Source organism: Hemitrygon akajei, chromosome 8 (assembly GCF_048418815.1).
Source record: "Hemitrygon akajei chromosome 8, sHemAka1.3, whole genome shotgun sequence".
Classification (NCBI taxonomy): Eukaryota; Metazoa; Chordata; class Chondrichthyes; order Myliobatiformes; family Dasyatidae; genus Hemitrygon; species Hemitrygon akajei.
Genome location: NC_133131.1, coordinates 19,233,628 through 19,248,419, shown reverse-complemented (window position 1 = coordinate 19,248,419; position 14,792 = coordinate 19,233,628).

Below are 14,792 nucleotides of genomic sequence, written 5' to 3'. Positions count from 1 at the left end.
ATCCAAGAAGGAGGATGTAAAATTTAACTTTTTTTTCCATTTGGACAGCAGTGGCTTCACTCCAACTGCCAATCACTGATTTTCCTGTCTGTAAATACAGAGACAAGCATTCCTTGTGACGAAAGACAGGTCCACGTGATCACGGTTTATCTAGGGCATCTGAAGGCTCACCTCCTTTTTCAGGGGAAATAGAAGATTAGCAGTGTTGGATTAATTGAGAACAGGAGAAGGGACTGTGGGGGGGGGTGGAAGGGAAGGGAACTCAGCAGGGTAGATGAATTTAAAAGGGTGGGGTAGTGAGTCTTTAAATGGCAGTTTACTTATTTCTTACAGGGAAACCACTCCCTGGTATTCCATCAACAAGCAGCTCACTTGTTCACAGATTCAGGTGGAGATTTATAAATCGGGCCACAGTTTGAAGCATTTCCTATTAGATTCAGCGGGGTGTCAATGCCACACACGCACACACACATAGCTATTGGCAAGGTGGGAGTACATTTGATAGATGTAGCAAGCCTAATAAAACACAGCTGACCTTGGCAAAGCCAGTACCTTGACATTGAAGCTGGCCCCACAAGAGCGCGGAACAGGCCACCGCACCACCTCCCAAAGTGTAAATAAAGACGTGATACCATTTGGTCCACAATTGGGCAATCTCAAAAACCACATTCACCACATTATTACAACATCGGGCATGTTGCAACACGCACGTTTGCCTCAGCTGCTTCCTGAAAGGCAGTAGCGCCCACTGCTGGTCAGTGTAGAAGCCATAAGTGTACGCTGAACCCGAATCAGGTTTCAAGTTTATTGTCATTCAACCATACACATGCACACCGGCAAACGAGACAACACCTCTCCTGATCAAGGTGCACAACACAGTACATAAAACCACACACACACACACACACACACACACACAAATTAACAAAAATAAAATGCATATATGATGCAAGTTAAAAAGTAAACAGTAAAATTTCGACATTTAGAAGTTTGGATAAGTACGTGGATGGGAGGAGAATGGCAGGCAATGGTTCAGGCACAGGTTGATAGGATTAGGCAGAATAATTCACACAAAATGCTGGAGGAACTCAGCAGGTCAGGAAGCATCTCTAAGGATGGAGGAAACAGTTGACGTTTAAGGATGAGACCCTCTGACCTGCTGAGTTCAAGGATAAAGGGGAAGCCTTTTAGGACAGAGATGAGGAAAAACTTCTTCACACAGAGAGTGGTGAATCTGTGGAATTCTCTGCCACAGGAAACAGATGAGGCCGGTTCATTGGCTATACTTAAGAGGAAGTTAGATATGGCCCTTGTGGCTAAAGGGATCAGGGGGTATGGAGAGAAAGCAGGTACAGGGTTCTGAGTTGGATGATCAGCCATGATCATATTGAATGGCGGTGCAGGCTCGAAGGGCCGAATGGCCTACTCCTGCACCTATTTTCTGTTTCTATGTTTCCTCCAGCATTTTGTGTGTGTTGCTTTGGATTTCCAGCATCTGTAGACTTTGTGTTTATAATAGGCAGAATAATAGTTTGCCACATACTAGATGGGCTGAAGGGCCTCTGTGCTCTCTGAGGGAAACAGAGGGGGAACTGTTCCAATTTTTCACCATCCGGAAATCAGAACCATTGAGCTCTGATTCCAAGATTATATATAGGTCCCTTGTTCGGGAGAATTTTCTCACGAGTCAGCATCTTAAGCACTTTAAACAACTCGATGACCTCACCTCTTTGACAAACAAGATACAAGACCAGTCTTTCACCCTGCCCACAGTGTTCTCTTTTAGCCTTGACTTTATTTGATGAAGCTAGATTCAATCTCTCGATGTCTGAATCTACTCAAAATGCAATCAACTGGGAACCTTATACTACCAGTAACCAATTTGCGCTCGAGACAACTTATGTTTAAGGCCAACACTTTCTATTTCAGGTGATTTTTAAAAAAACATATATACCTGCCTATTAGTTGTATGATTTCTGTGTGTGTGTCGCTCCAATCTCTCAGCTCCCAACACATTTCCTTGTCTCTCACAACTAAGTTAGATCCGAGTATTTTAACCTCAATCTCCAATGTTGAATCTTAACTGTTAAGTATTGTCCACTCATTTAGCCTATGGAGTGTCATGATAAAGTATGGCTTATAAATCTGTGGGCTTCCCTTGTTCACAGTTCACATCCACTTGCTCACATCGATACTGCCTATTGTGCCAGCTAATTTTCGAAAATCAATCGAATCTAAGACAAAGCAACGCACAAAAAAAAAATGCTGGAGGAAGTCAACAGGCCGGGTAACATATATGGAAAACAGTCGATGTTTCGGGCCGATATCCTTCATCGGAACTGAAAGGAAAGAAATCTCCTAGCATTTTGAGCGCGTTCCTTTGGATTTCCGGCATCTGCAGATTTTCTCGTGTTTGCGAATTTAAGCCAAACCTTTAGCAACGCTGCCACCAGGTGCTGAAGATAAGAAGTGCACATTACATAACAGAAATCCCAGTCTGCCTTAAAGTGTCGGAAAATATGGTGACTAATATTTACATTAGAGTTGTAAATCTCAAAAGTGAGTCATTTTCTTTCAGAAAGTAAAAGGTGAGATCCAGAAATGAGACAAAGGATAATGGATGAGGAAACCAAGTACAAACTGCAGCTCACGCAAAGTGCATCTATGTAAATAAATAAAGTCAAAGAAGAGGCTGATAAGAAGGTTTTTCCCGCTTCGTTTCCAGGCCTGATGAAGCGTCTTGGCCCGAAATGTCTACTCTTTACTCATTTCCATAGATGGTTGGCTGACCTGCTGAGACCCTCCAGAAGCTTGTGAGAATCTTGTGTTATAGGTTACAGCTGCTGGAAATCTGAAACAAAAGCTGAAAGCACTGGAAAAACCCAGCAGGTCAAGCTGCATTGACAGCAAGAGAAGCAGAGGCAATATTTCAAATCAAAGAGCATTAGTCAATACTGAAAAGGAGACTATTGCAAAGCTATAGGTTGTGTGGAGGAAGTGTTGTCTCTATTGTGTAAAACTGGGATGAGTATTCACCCAACCAGGTCATTTTATTAGGTTACCCTGGTTTTGCCCTGACAGAGACATCCCCTCCCCCACCCTCCCTGTAGCTTTCGTCCCACCAGCTCTGACTGAAACATTGACCGTGTTCTCATCCCACAATTGCAGCCTTACCAACTACTTCCAGCTGCTTCTGGTTTTGTTGTAGTTAACCTATAGGATTACTCTAGAAAAGAAGCTCTGGAATTCTCTCCCTGCTACACAAGCAAGACGGCAGAAGAACCCAAGTGCCGAAAATGGGCTTGGAGGCAGAGTCAGGAGACGCTCTTGACATAGCAAGCATGGAATCAGTATCCAGGAGCAATACTAGACTTAGAACGGGCAGTCCTGAGAACCATGAAACAAGGTAACTCACACCAGAGTCAACCAACAAACTGGCAGCTCCTCGTTGTGATCACAGGGTTTTTATCCTGCATTTGCAGATGGAAAGCAGGTGTGTGTAGTTAGTGGGACCTGGCAACGATTGGAAACTAAACGAAGGGATTGAGGCCCAATTCCTGAGGTAAATAGCCAGGTGGGGGGTTGCCAGAAAGGACCATGACACTCCCTCAGCGAATTATTGAGGTCTGATGATGGGAGCTGGCAGAGAAGAGGAGATAAGGCCTGGGTAGACCAGCCATGAAGATATCGAATGGCGGGGCAGGCTTGTGAGGATGGGTAGCCTTCTCCTGCTCTTTTCATTTGATTTATTTAGAGATACTGCATGGTAACAGGTCTTTCTGTCCACCAAATCTGCACCACCAATTACATCCATGTGATCAATGAACCTACTAACCCGTACGTTTCTGGAGGGTGGGAGGAAACTGCAGCACACTGAGGAAACCCACATGGTTGTCAGAAACGAGCCACGCTCCCGAATAATGGCTTCAAGACAAATTCAAGGAAACAAAGTTTATTAACAGTTCTGCAGAGCTGGGCCCCCTCAGAGAAGGGAACCCTGAACCTTACAGGGCAGCAGGTTTTATCCTTCTCCCTTACCCCTCCCCTCCCTGACTCGGGAGGTACACAGTGTTTTCCCATTCCATATTTGGAGTTGTTTTTTTACACATTTCTGTAAAACAATAGTCCATATCTCAGGACTTCAATGATTCCACAAACAGTTAATCTTGTCAGGGCTTCTGCATTCATAATTAAATCACATTTGTTTACTGACTTTAACCCAGACATAATTAAATCACATTTGTTTTCTGACTTTAACCCCGACCTCTTTCAGAAACGCACATCTTAATTTACTTCGGCTCTCACAATGGTCATAGGGGAACGCACAAAATTCTTACAGACAACACCGGAATTGAAACCTGGCTGCTTGTCCTGTCATAGTATTACACTGTTATGGATTATTCTAGAATCATGGCATTATGAATAGCATAATTAAGGATTAACTAAAAAGAGAACCAGTCTTCAGGAAATCAACAATAAACATGAGAAAGTCTGCATATGCTGGAAATCCAAAGCAACACACACAAAATGTTGGAGGAACTCAGCAGGTCAGGCAGCGTCTATGGAGGGGAATAAACAGTCGACGTTTTGGGCAGAGACCCTTCTTCAGGACTGAGAAGGAAGGAGGAAGATGCCGGAATCAAAAGGTGGGAGGAAGGGAAGGAGGCTAGCTGGAAGGTGATGGGTGAAGCCAGGTGAGTGGGAAAGGTCAAGGGCTGGAGCAGAATGAGTCCGAGAGGGGAGGAGAGTGGACAATAGGAGAAAGGGAAGGAGGAGGAGACCCTGGAAGAAGCATTAGGCAGGTGAGAAGGGGTAAAAGCTCAGAGTGGGGGATAGAGGAAAGGGAGGGGGGTAAAGTTTGTTTCCCAGAAGGAGAAATCAATATTTATGCCACCAGATTGGAGGCTACCCAGACAGAATATAAGGTGTTGCTCCTGCAACCTAAGAGGAGGCTATGGACCGACTCGTCAGAACGGGAATGGGAATCAGAAATAAAACCTGCTCACAGTTTAACTTCCAACTGATACTCTGTGGCTAGTGAAACCAATCACTGGGTGTGGAACATTTTCTGATCCACTCCCATTGAAACCACAGAGGGGAAGATACAGATGAAGGTTCCTGCTATTAGCACGTTGTTAACAGTGTGCTTCTGCTACCTTGTGCACAGTTTTCTTTTGTCACTGTGGTGAACTACATATACCTGTCTGGACACGCCCCCCCCCCCCCCCGCTGACTGCTCCTGTGGCTCCTCCCACTGACTGTGGCTCCTCCCACAGACCCCGGTATAAAGGCGATTGGGGCCTGAGCCCTGCCCTCAGTCTCCAGGATGTAGCATGGTGGTCAATTGCTGCTTGTTCTTTCTTCCAGTCAATAAAAGCCTATATCTCGCCTCACGTCTCAGAGAGTTATTGATGGTGCATCAGTTACTTAGCCTTCTGCTTTTGTGTATATTCATGGAGTTATCCTTCAACACTGTAGCAAAAGCAATAGATTTTGGGGGGGTCATAAGGCTTCTAGAACAGAAGCCAGTATTGAATATTCAAATCCTATACTCCATCTGGGTAGCTTCCAATCTGATGGCATGAATATCGATTTCTCCTTCCGGTAAACAAACTTCACCCCCCCCCCCCCTTCCTCTATTCCCCATTATGACCTTTGATTGCTTCTCAGCTGCCCATGACTTCCCCTGGGTCCTCACCCCCTCCCTTTCTCCTATGGTCTGCTAGCTGGGAAGTGCTGCCATCGTAAACGTGTAATTCTGCAAATTAATCTGACTATATTCAAACTGCTAAAATAGGAGATTATAGCAATTGAAACTGTATTTAATTATTCACTGTTCTGGTGAAGAAACATAAAACATCATGTCACATGAGTGAAATTCTCTGGTAATCTCCTGGACTCTCTCTCTCTCTCTCTCTCTCTGCTGGAGGTCACTGTATGAATAAAGACCTCCACATTCCCCATTTACAGCTTCCATCTGGCTCAGGTTTAGCCAGCGATATCACTAGCTGCTGTCTTACTTTTTCTTGTGTGAAGGTTACCGACTCTCAGTATATTTACATGACCCCCGCCCCCCTTGCTATCCCACACTGAACAGAAGCCGTGGGCTTGCTTTGAGAAATGTAAGCAGCTGGTCACTTCATTCAGCGTCGGACACTCAGTTACAGAGTTATGGGAGGCATTGCTGTTGAGCTGAGGTTCGGTCATCCCTCCAATCCGACTCCAATCCGAGTCGATGCATGCAAGCACTCTGGCAGGAATACTGGCTGATATTTCATCCCATCAACACAGACCACTGAGGCCAGTCAGCGTTCAGGGAGCTCGACACAGATCAGCAACTTCTCTTCCTTAGCTCCACCAGTTCCCACTTCCTAATTTAATCAAAAGCAGGTTAAATGTCAGATGTCGATACATCGCTCATTAATATCGGTTACAAAATAGTCTCGGCTGCGGGCAGCTCAGATTTCCCTCAGATCTTCTGTAAGGTGAAACTTCAGCCGGAGTGCGGGACATGCTGCAAACACTCTCTGACTAATGCTGTACATCTGCCTGCTCCAACAACGCCCACACACTCAGCACTGCTCAGAACAGGTTGATTTAGCATCAATCCACCACCCTAGACAGTTCTTCCCTTCATCAACTCTGTCCTGTGACCGTATATACCCTTAGACTGCAGAAACGTGCCGAGACCTCTTTTTCAGTTTTACATCTTTTCTATTCTGTGTTTCCGCCCATTCTTTCTTGTTGCCGTTTGAGCGATTTAATTTGGGGCGGTGTGGGGCGGGTGTTGGGGTTTGATGCTCTTGCAGTTCACTTGGTTTCTTTTTCTGCACGTTGAGGGGGTGGTTTGATGCACTTGCTGCCACTGCACAATTTAGATTTGGCGCAATTTCTAATTTTATTTTTGTGTGGGAGGGTGGGGTTTGATGTTTTTCTGTGAATGACTTCTATGGCTTCCTTTGTTTCGTGGCTATCTGGAGAAGACAAATCTCAGAGTTGTATACTGCACACATACTTCGATAATAAATGAGCCTCTGAACCTTTTAAGACATTGGAGCAGAATTGGGCCCTTCAGCACATCAAGTCCTCTGCCATTTTCATCATGGTTGAGTTATTATTCCTTTCAACCTTATTCTCCACGTAACTTTTGATACCCTTATCAATCAAGAACCTATCAACATCCACTTTAAATATAACCAATGACTTGGCCTCCACAGCCAAATGTGGCAATGAATTCCACAGATTAACACCCTCTGGCTGAAGAAATCCCTTCTCTGTTCTAAAGGGATGTCCTGTTCTGAATCTGTGCCCTCTGGTCCTGGACTCCCCCACTATAGGACACATCCATTCAACATTTTATCTCTGGCCCTTTCAATATTTGACAGGTTTCAGTGAGGTCTCCCCTCAGTCTTCTAAACTCCAGCAAATACAGGCCCAGAGTCATCAAATGCTCCTCAAACGTTAATCCGTGCATTCCCAGGATCATTCTCGTGAGCCTCCTCTGGATCCTCTCCAATGCCAGCAAATCCTTTCACAGAGAGGGGCCCAAAACTGCTCACAATAGATAGTGCAAGTGTGGCATCTTCCAAGCTTGCAGTGTTTATCACTGAGAAGAGGGGCCCAGTTGCATGCGAATACCACCACCCATAATATCCTGTTCAAGTTATGAATAGGTATCGACTGGCCTTCCTTCATCACCACTGGGTTTGAGTTTTTACTTTATTTTATTGGAGATAGAGCTCAGTAATAGGCCTTCCAGCCCCATGTCCTGTACTGTTGTTATTACTTTATTGTCGCCAAACAATTGATACTAGAGCATACAATCATCACAGCGATATTTGATTCTGCGCTTCGTGCTCCCTGGAGTACAAATCAATAGCAAATATAATAAAAATTTAAATTATAAATCATAAATTTAAAAAAATAGAAAAGGGACAGTAAGGTAGTGCAAGTGAGGTCCGGATATTTGGAAGGTACGGCCCAGATCCGGGTCAGGATCCGTTCACAGTTGGAAAGAAGCTGTTCCCAAATCTGGCCGTACGAATCTTCAAGCTCCTGAACCTTCTCCTGGAGGGAAGAGGGACAAAAAGTGAGTTGGCTGGGTGGGTCGTGTCCTTGATTATCCTGGCAGCACTGCTCCGACAGCGTGCGGTGTAAAGTACCACCCAATTACCCCTGTACATTGCTGTATTTCTGGGCCGACACTTGGTAGGCGCTGTTCAGTGGCCGATCATCTTCGATATCCTTTGAAAACAACTGCTGGCTACAGAGGAGTCCATTTGATTTTCTCCCCGTCTTTTTGGGGAAACTCTAGTCTCTCAGCATAAACCAATTCAAATTTGGGTAGATATAGAGCTGAATTCCACCCACATATCCGTGACCTAGGGGAAGATAAACTCAGCAGGTTTCCCTTCCTTTTCTTCTTATAGATTTAACTAGTTTTGCATGATTTATACTTTTCATTTTTATTCTTAGCAAGGGATCACCTGTTGCAGGCATTAAGTCAATTTTTACACGCTGTACTTTCGATCGCATTTCTCAAGTTGATTCCTTCGTACAGCAACTGCAATTTCAAAGACCAAACTAGTTTACCGATGATTGCTGTCCTCTGCAAATCACTAATCCAGATTTGTTCATTTTTAATAACAAAAGCAGAAATTGGTGGAAACACTCAGCAGGTCGTGCAATATCGCTGGAAAGAGAAACAGGGTTAACCTTTTAAAATAGGTCTTTATTCTTTGGAGCGTAGAAGGTTGAGGGGGGACTTGATAGAGGTATTTAAAATTATGAGGGGGATAGATAGAGTTGATGTGAATAGGCTTTTTCCATTGAGAGCAGGGGAAATTCAAGCAAGAGGACATGAGTTGAGAGTTAGGGGGCAAAAGTTTAGGGGTAACATGAGGGGGAATTTCTTTAATCAGAGAGTGGTAGCTGTGTGGAATGAGTTTCCAGCAGAGGTGGTAGAGACAGGTTGGGTATTGTCATATAAATTGTCATTTAAAGTAAAATTGGATAGGTATATGGACAGGAAAGGAATGGAGGGTTATGGGTTGAGTGCAGGTCGGTGGGACTAGGTGAGAGTAAGCGTTTGGCACGGACTAGAAGGGCTGAGATGGCCTGTTTCCGTGCTGTAATTGTTATGTGGTTATATGGTTATATGGCTTGTGGGCTGTATGCCAGAACTGGGTAGGCCTTACTGCCAATAGTGTATTCATTTGCAACACACACAAAATGCTGGAGGAACTTAGCAGGTCAGGCAGCATCAATGGAAATAGGTACGAGTTAAACTTTTGTGCTGAGACCTTTCATCAGGACATTCGCCTCATCCTGCCAAAGGCATCTCAGCTTCTGCCAAAACTCCTTCAACTCCATGAAATGTTCGCTTGTTGAAACTAGTCCGTTTCCAGCCAACATACTGGAGCAGGGTTGTGAGCTCTCTGGCTAAGCTTTCGGGAAACCTACTGCTCTGATACACTCCTTTATCAGCAGTCAGATGAGAAGTCTGGATAAGGGAGACCCGGTTTAAGGCAGATAACCTGCGTCAGCACTACTGGGAAAGTGATTTTCAAGCAGCTTTCTTGAAACAAATTGAATTGCAAAATATTGTCCGTTGTGCTGGTAGAGAAAGTAAGTTTTAGTCACTTAAGTACTGGAAAATGTACTCAGATTCTGACAGATAAAGCAAGCAGCCTCTCACACACTACTGTGCATCCTAGGGTAGTATATGGCGATAATAATCCACTTTGAACTTTGATGCCTTTAATCTTGTTAGTGATGGGCTGCAATGAGCTGATAAGTTAGTATTTAGTACACAATCTAGCCTGGGGATCACTCACAACAAAAACCACATAAAAATGTGAACTTTTGAAATGTATTAAGACAGATAAGTACAAGAGATTCTGCAGTTACTGGAAACACAAAGCAACACACACAACACGCTAGAGGAACTCAGCAGGCCTGGCAGCGTCTATGAAAATAAACGAACAGTTGATGTTTTGAGCTGAGGTCCTTCATCAGGACAGAGATAGGTAAGATGGGATATACATAAGTTACTATGGAACACAAAGGGAAAGGTGGCTCCTCCTTTGGCAATGATTATTGCGTCCTTGCTGGCAATAGGACTGACGACCCTTTGTGTCATCTCCAAACTTAAAATCTACCCCTCCACCTCCTCATCCACGTCATTTATAAAAATCACAAAGTGTCCAGTTCTCGTCGCCTTACTATAAGAAGGGTGTGGAATCTTTAGAGAGGGTGCAGAGGAGATTTACCAAGATGTTGCCTGGACTAGGGGGCATGTCTTATGAGAATAGGGTGAGTGAACTAGAGCTTTTCTCTTTTGAGCAAAGGAGGATGAACGATGATTTGATAGAGGTCTTCAAAGTAATGAGGCATAAATCAAGTGGACAGAAATGAGGCAGCATAACTTTAAGATGATTGGAGGAAAGTAGAAGAGGGTTTTCAGAAGGAAGTTTTTTCATACGGAGTGTGTGGAATGCCCTGCTAGAGTCAGATATGTTAGGGACAATTAAGAAACTCTTAGATAGCCACATGAATGATAGACAAGTGGAGAGTTACGTAGGAGGGAAGGGTATTTATCTACCTATCTATTTATTTATTTAGTAATTCAGTGCGGAGTCAGCCCTTCCGGCCCTTTGAGCTATGCCGCCCAACAACCCTTGACAATCCTGGTGAACCCCGACAATCTCAAATAACCCTCACCTAATCATGGGACAATTTACAATGACCATTAAACCTAGCTGGTATGCCTTTGGACTGTGGGAGGAAACCAGAGCATCTGGGGAGGAGGTACGGATTCCTTACAGACGGCACTGGCATTGACCTCTGAACTCTGGAATGCACTGAGCTACAATAAAGTCACCCTAACTGCTATGCTATCATGGCACCCTGATCTTAGTGTAGGTTAAGAGGTTGGCACAATATTGTGGGTCAAATGGCCTGCACTGTGCTGTCATGTTCCATATTCTATTTTCTATCTTTTCAAATGCTAAGCAACATTAGAAGAAAGTCAAGGAAGTGAGAATAGCTGGTAAATTGTGTTTTCTTCATGACAGCATGCAAGCCACGATCCTAACCAACGGCTCTCAATACAGACATGGAACAAAGCTACATCGATGCCCAGGTCACTCCTGCCTTGGTGGTTTAGCTGTGAATTTAGTTTCAAGCTCTCATTGGCTGCCCCCCTCCCCCCATCGGTGCTGCTCTCCGATGTCCGCTGCTCTCCCCAGTGCCAGTGTCCAGCTGCACGAGCGCATGATAAGGATTTCTGCCGAAGTGTGGCTCCAGGGCAACATTCCATGCACCATCAATCTACAGGCCATGACAGTCAGGGACTTGGCTATATATTTTCTGCGTGCCTATATATTTTTCTGCTATCGTAATTAGATGCGTAATGTGTGCCTTGTGCTGTGAGTGACTGTTGGTACTGTGTTTTGCACCTTGGCCCCGGAGGAACGCTGTTCTGTTTGGCTGTTTGTGTATGGCTGCATGACAATTAAACTGGAACATGACTTACTATGAGAGACTGAGCCTCAGAATTATTGTCGAAAAATCTACCAGGCTGCTCCTTCCAACAACGAAGACCCTGGAAACCATGGGCCATGCCCCCCACTTTAATAACCAAGTCTCATCAAAAGCAGGCATCAATGATATAAAAAGAGTCACCATCACCTTCAATGGGTCAACACAACCTTTGGCCAACTGAAAGAATAGAGTATTTGAAGATACTCAAAGCTTCAACTTGATTTGAATATTGTGTGCAGTTCTGGTCACCCACCTGCAGGAAAGACATCAATAAAATTGAAAGAGTACAGAGAAAATGTACAAGGATATCGTGAAGACTTGAGGACCTCAGATATAGGGAAGGTTAAAAAGGTTAGGACTTTATTCCCTGGTGTGTAGGATTATGAGGGGAGATTTGATAGAAGTATACAAAATTATGAAGGATATAGATAGGGTAAGTGCAGACAGGTTTCTTTTCCACTGAGGATGGGTCAGACTAGAATGAGAAGTCATAGGTTAAAGGTGAAATATTTGAGGGAGAACTTCTTCACTCAGAGGGTGGTGAGAGTGTGGAATGAGCTGCCAGTGGAAGTGGTGAATGGGGTTTGATTTCAACATTTAAGAGAAGTTTGGGTAAGTACACGGATGGGAGGGATATGGAGGGCTATGGTCTAGGTGTGGGTCACTGGGTCTAGGCAGAATAATAGATCAGTGCAGACTAGATGGGACAAAGGGACTGTTTATATGCTCTATGACTGACACTAGGCTCTGGAACAGATGTTATTCTGAGCTACGTCATGGGAAGAGGTTACCCACAGATGGCAGAGAAGATCAAATGATCGAAAACTGCTTGAACCCATGCAACATCACCACTTAGTCAGAGAAATCTTTGGTCCATAAACACTCAAACAGGAGAAGCAACATTCAGCGTCCAAACCGTGAACCAGGAGCAGACAAAAGCCCCGCATAAAGCAAAACACACAAAATGCTGGAGAAACTCAGCAGGTCAGGCACTTTATTAGGTGCACCTGCACATTAACGTAAATATCTAATCAGTTAATCATGTGGCAGCAACTCAATGAATAAAAGCACGCAGACGTGGTCAAGAGGTTCAGATGTTAATCAGATCAAACATCAGAATGGGGAAGAAATGTGATCTAAGTGACTTTGACCGTGGATTGATTGTGCCAGATGGAGTGGTTTGAGTATCTTAGAAAGTACTGATCTCAAATGTGGAATTAACACAAGTGGAGGAAAAGATTTGGGGAAAAAAAAGGTAATTTGAGGTAAATAAGTACACAGGAATTGGATCATTATGTTTATGGATAGGAGCAAACATGAATGTGTTAAGATACAAACACCTATGATGGAATTTACATAGGGTTACACACATTATTTTGGACAAGAAAGAAATGGACAAGAAGAGATACACGGAAATTATTATTACTAATTTTTTAACAATAATCATTATTTAGTTTACTAGTGTGGAATTACAATTGCACTTAAATATCTATTTTAGTGCCTAATTATTTTTCTTTTAATACCATCTCAGTGTGTACTTGTGAATGTATAAATATATATAGATTTACACATATATAAAAAATGGAAAAGGCTTTATATGTAAAAACGTTTATGTAATACTTATGAATACCTTATCCAAATAAAAATCAAATTAAAAGAAAGAAACTACTGATCTCCTGGGATTTTCATGCACAACAGTCTCCAGAGTTTATAGAGGATGGTACAAAAAACAAAAAGAAAAAGAAAGAGTGGCAGTTCTGTGGGTGAAAACACCTTGTTAATGAGAGAGGTCAGAGGAGATGGCCAGACTGGTTCCAGCTGACAGGAAGGTGACAGAAACTCAAATAACCACACGTTACAACAGTGGTGTGCAGAAGAGCATCTCTGAATGCACAACGTGTCGAACCTTCAATTGGATGGGCTACAGCAGCAGTTGACCAGAAAGATACTCAGTGGCCACTTTATTGGGGTCAAGAGGTACCTAATAAAGTGGCCACTGAGTGTATAAATGCAGTTTTTAAATTTGGTAACAGGCTTACCACTTCATTGTGAACAGCAGGCCTGCGATATGCTTTTCCCACTCCTGAGGTCCCTCTCTCATATGAAATCAGGCAATGGTGAGGAAACGTGAACAATACCTGTCTGGCAGAGCTTTGTGCTGTTGAATATTTTTCTTTTGTTTGAGCTGCAAAGGTAAGAGGCTCGAATGGCGATTTCTTCATTAACTCATGATGGGAAAGTTTCGGGAATACTTTTTAACTGACTGCTAAGAGGTACTAGCAATCTCTCACACACAAAACTCTGGAGGATCTCAGCAGGCCAGGAAACATCCATGAAGAAGAATGAACAGTCAATGTTTTGGGCCGAGACCCTTCATTAGGACTCACGAGTTCCTTTAGCATTTTGCACGTGTTGCTTTGGATTTCCAGCATCTGCAGATTTTCTTGTGTTTGTGGTACGAACAATGCCCATGGCTGGTTTAGAAGGAGCACTGCAGATAACAAGAATCTTATTGGGGGAAGAATGACTAAAGAAGCATCAATGACAGGATCTTTCTCACCTGTAACTTCTTATCCACCTTCTTCAGTGTTTCCAGAGGATCGGAGAATGGCAAATGAGTGACAATTGATCAGGGTAGGATTAATGTAATGAAAAGACTACTTAATGGTCAGTTCAGACACATTAGGCCAGTAAGTCTGTTCCTATATTATATCTCTCTACCACTCTTTTCTGTTCCTTTAACTGTCACTTTTTCTGTACCCTCTCCAGATCTTCACATCTTGACCATGGTGACCAGACACCAGACACCAGACTGTAGAGGCTAAATCAGTGTTCACCATTTGGACAAGTTCAGCAACCAAGGGTCATTCCACTTCACTTCAGAGATGGTAAGTCTTTTAAGAACTTTGGTTATTATTCATCTGGATGAACGGTAGCATGTATCTGTAAAGTGCAAATCATGTTTAATCTAGATGCCTAACACAGATGAAGAGGATAATGCAGTCAATGAGGTGTATACGACACAGAACAGCTTGGACAGATGCCACATAATAGTTTATCAGCCAAACTCCTCCTATGGCACTTGCCTTAAAAGGGACGATGACATTATGGAAGTAGTTAACTTGCAGAGCATAAGACATAGGAGCAGAATTAGGCTATTTGGCCCATCTAGTCTGCTCCACCATTCTATCAAGGTTGATTTGTTACCCCTCTCAACTGCATACTCTTTCCTTCTGCCTGTAACCTTT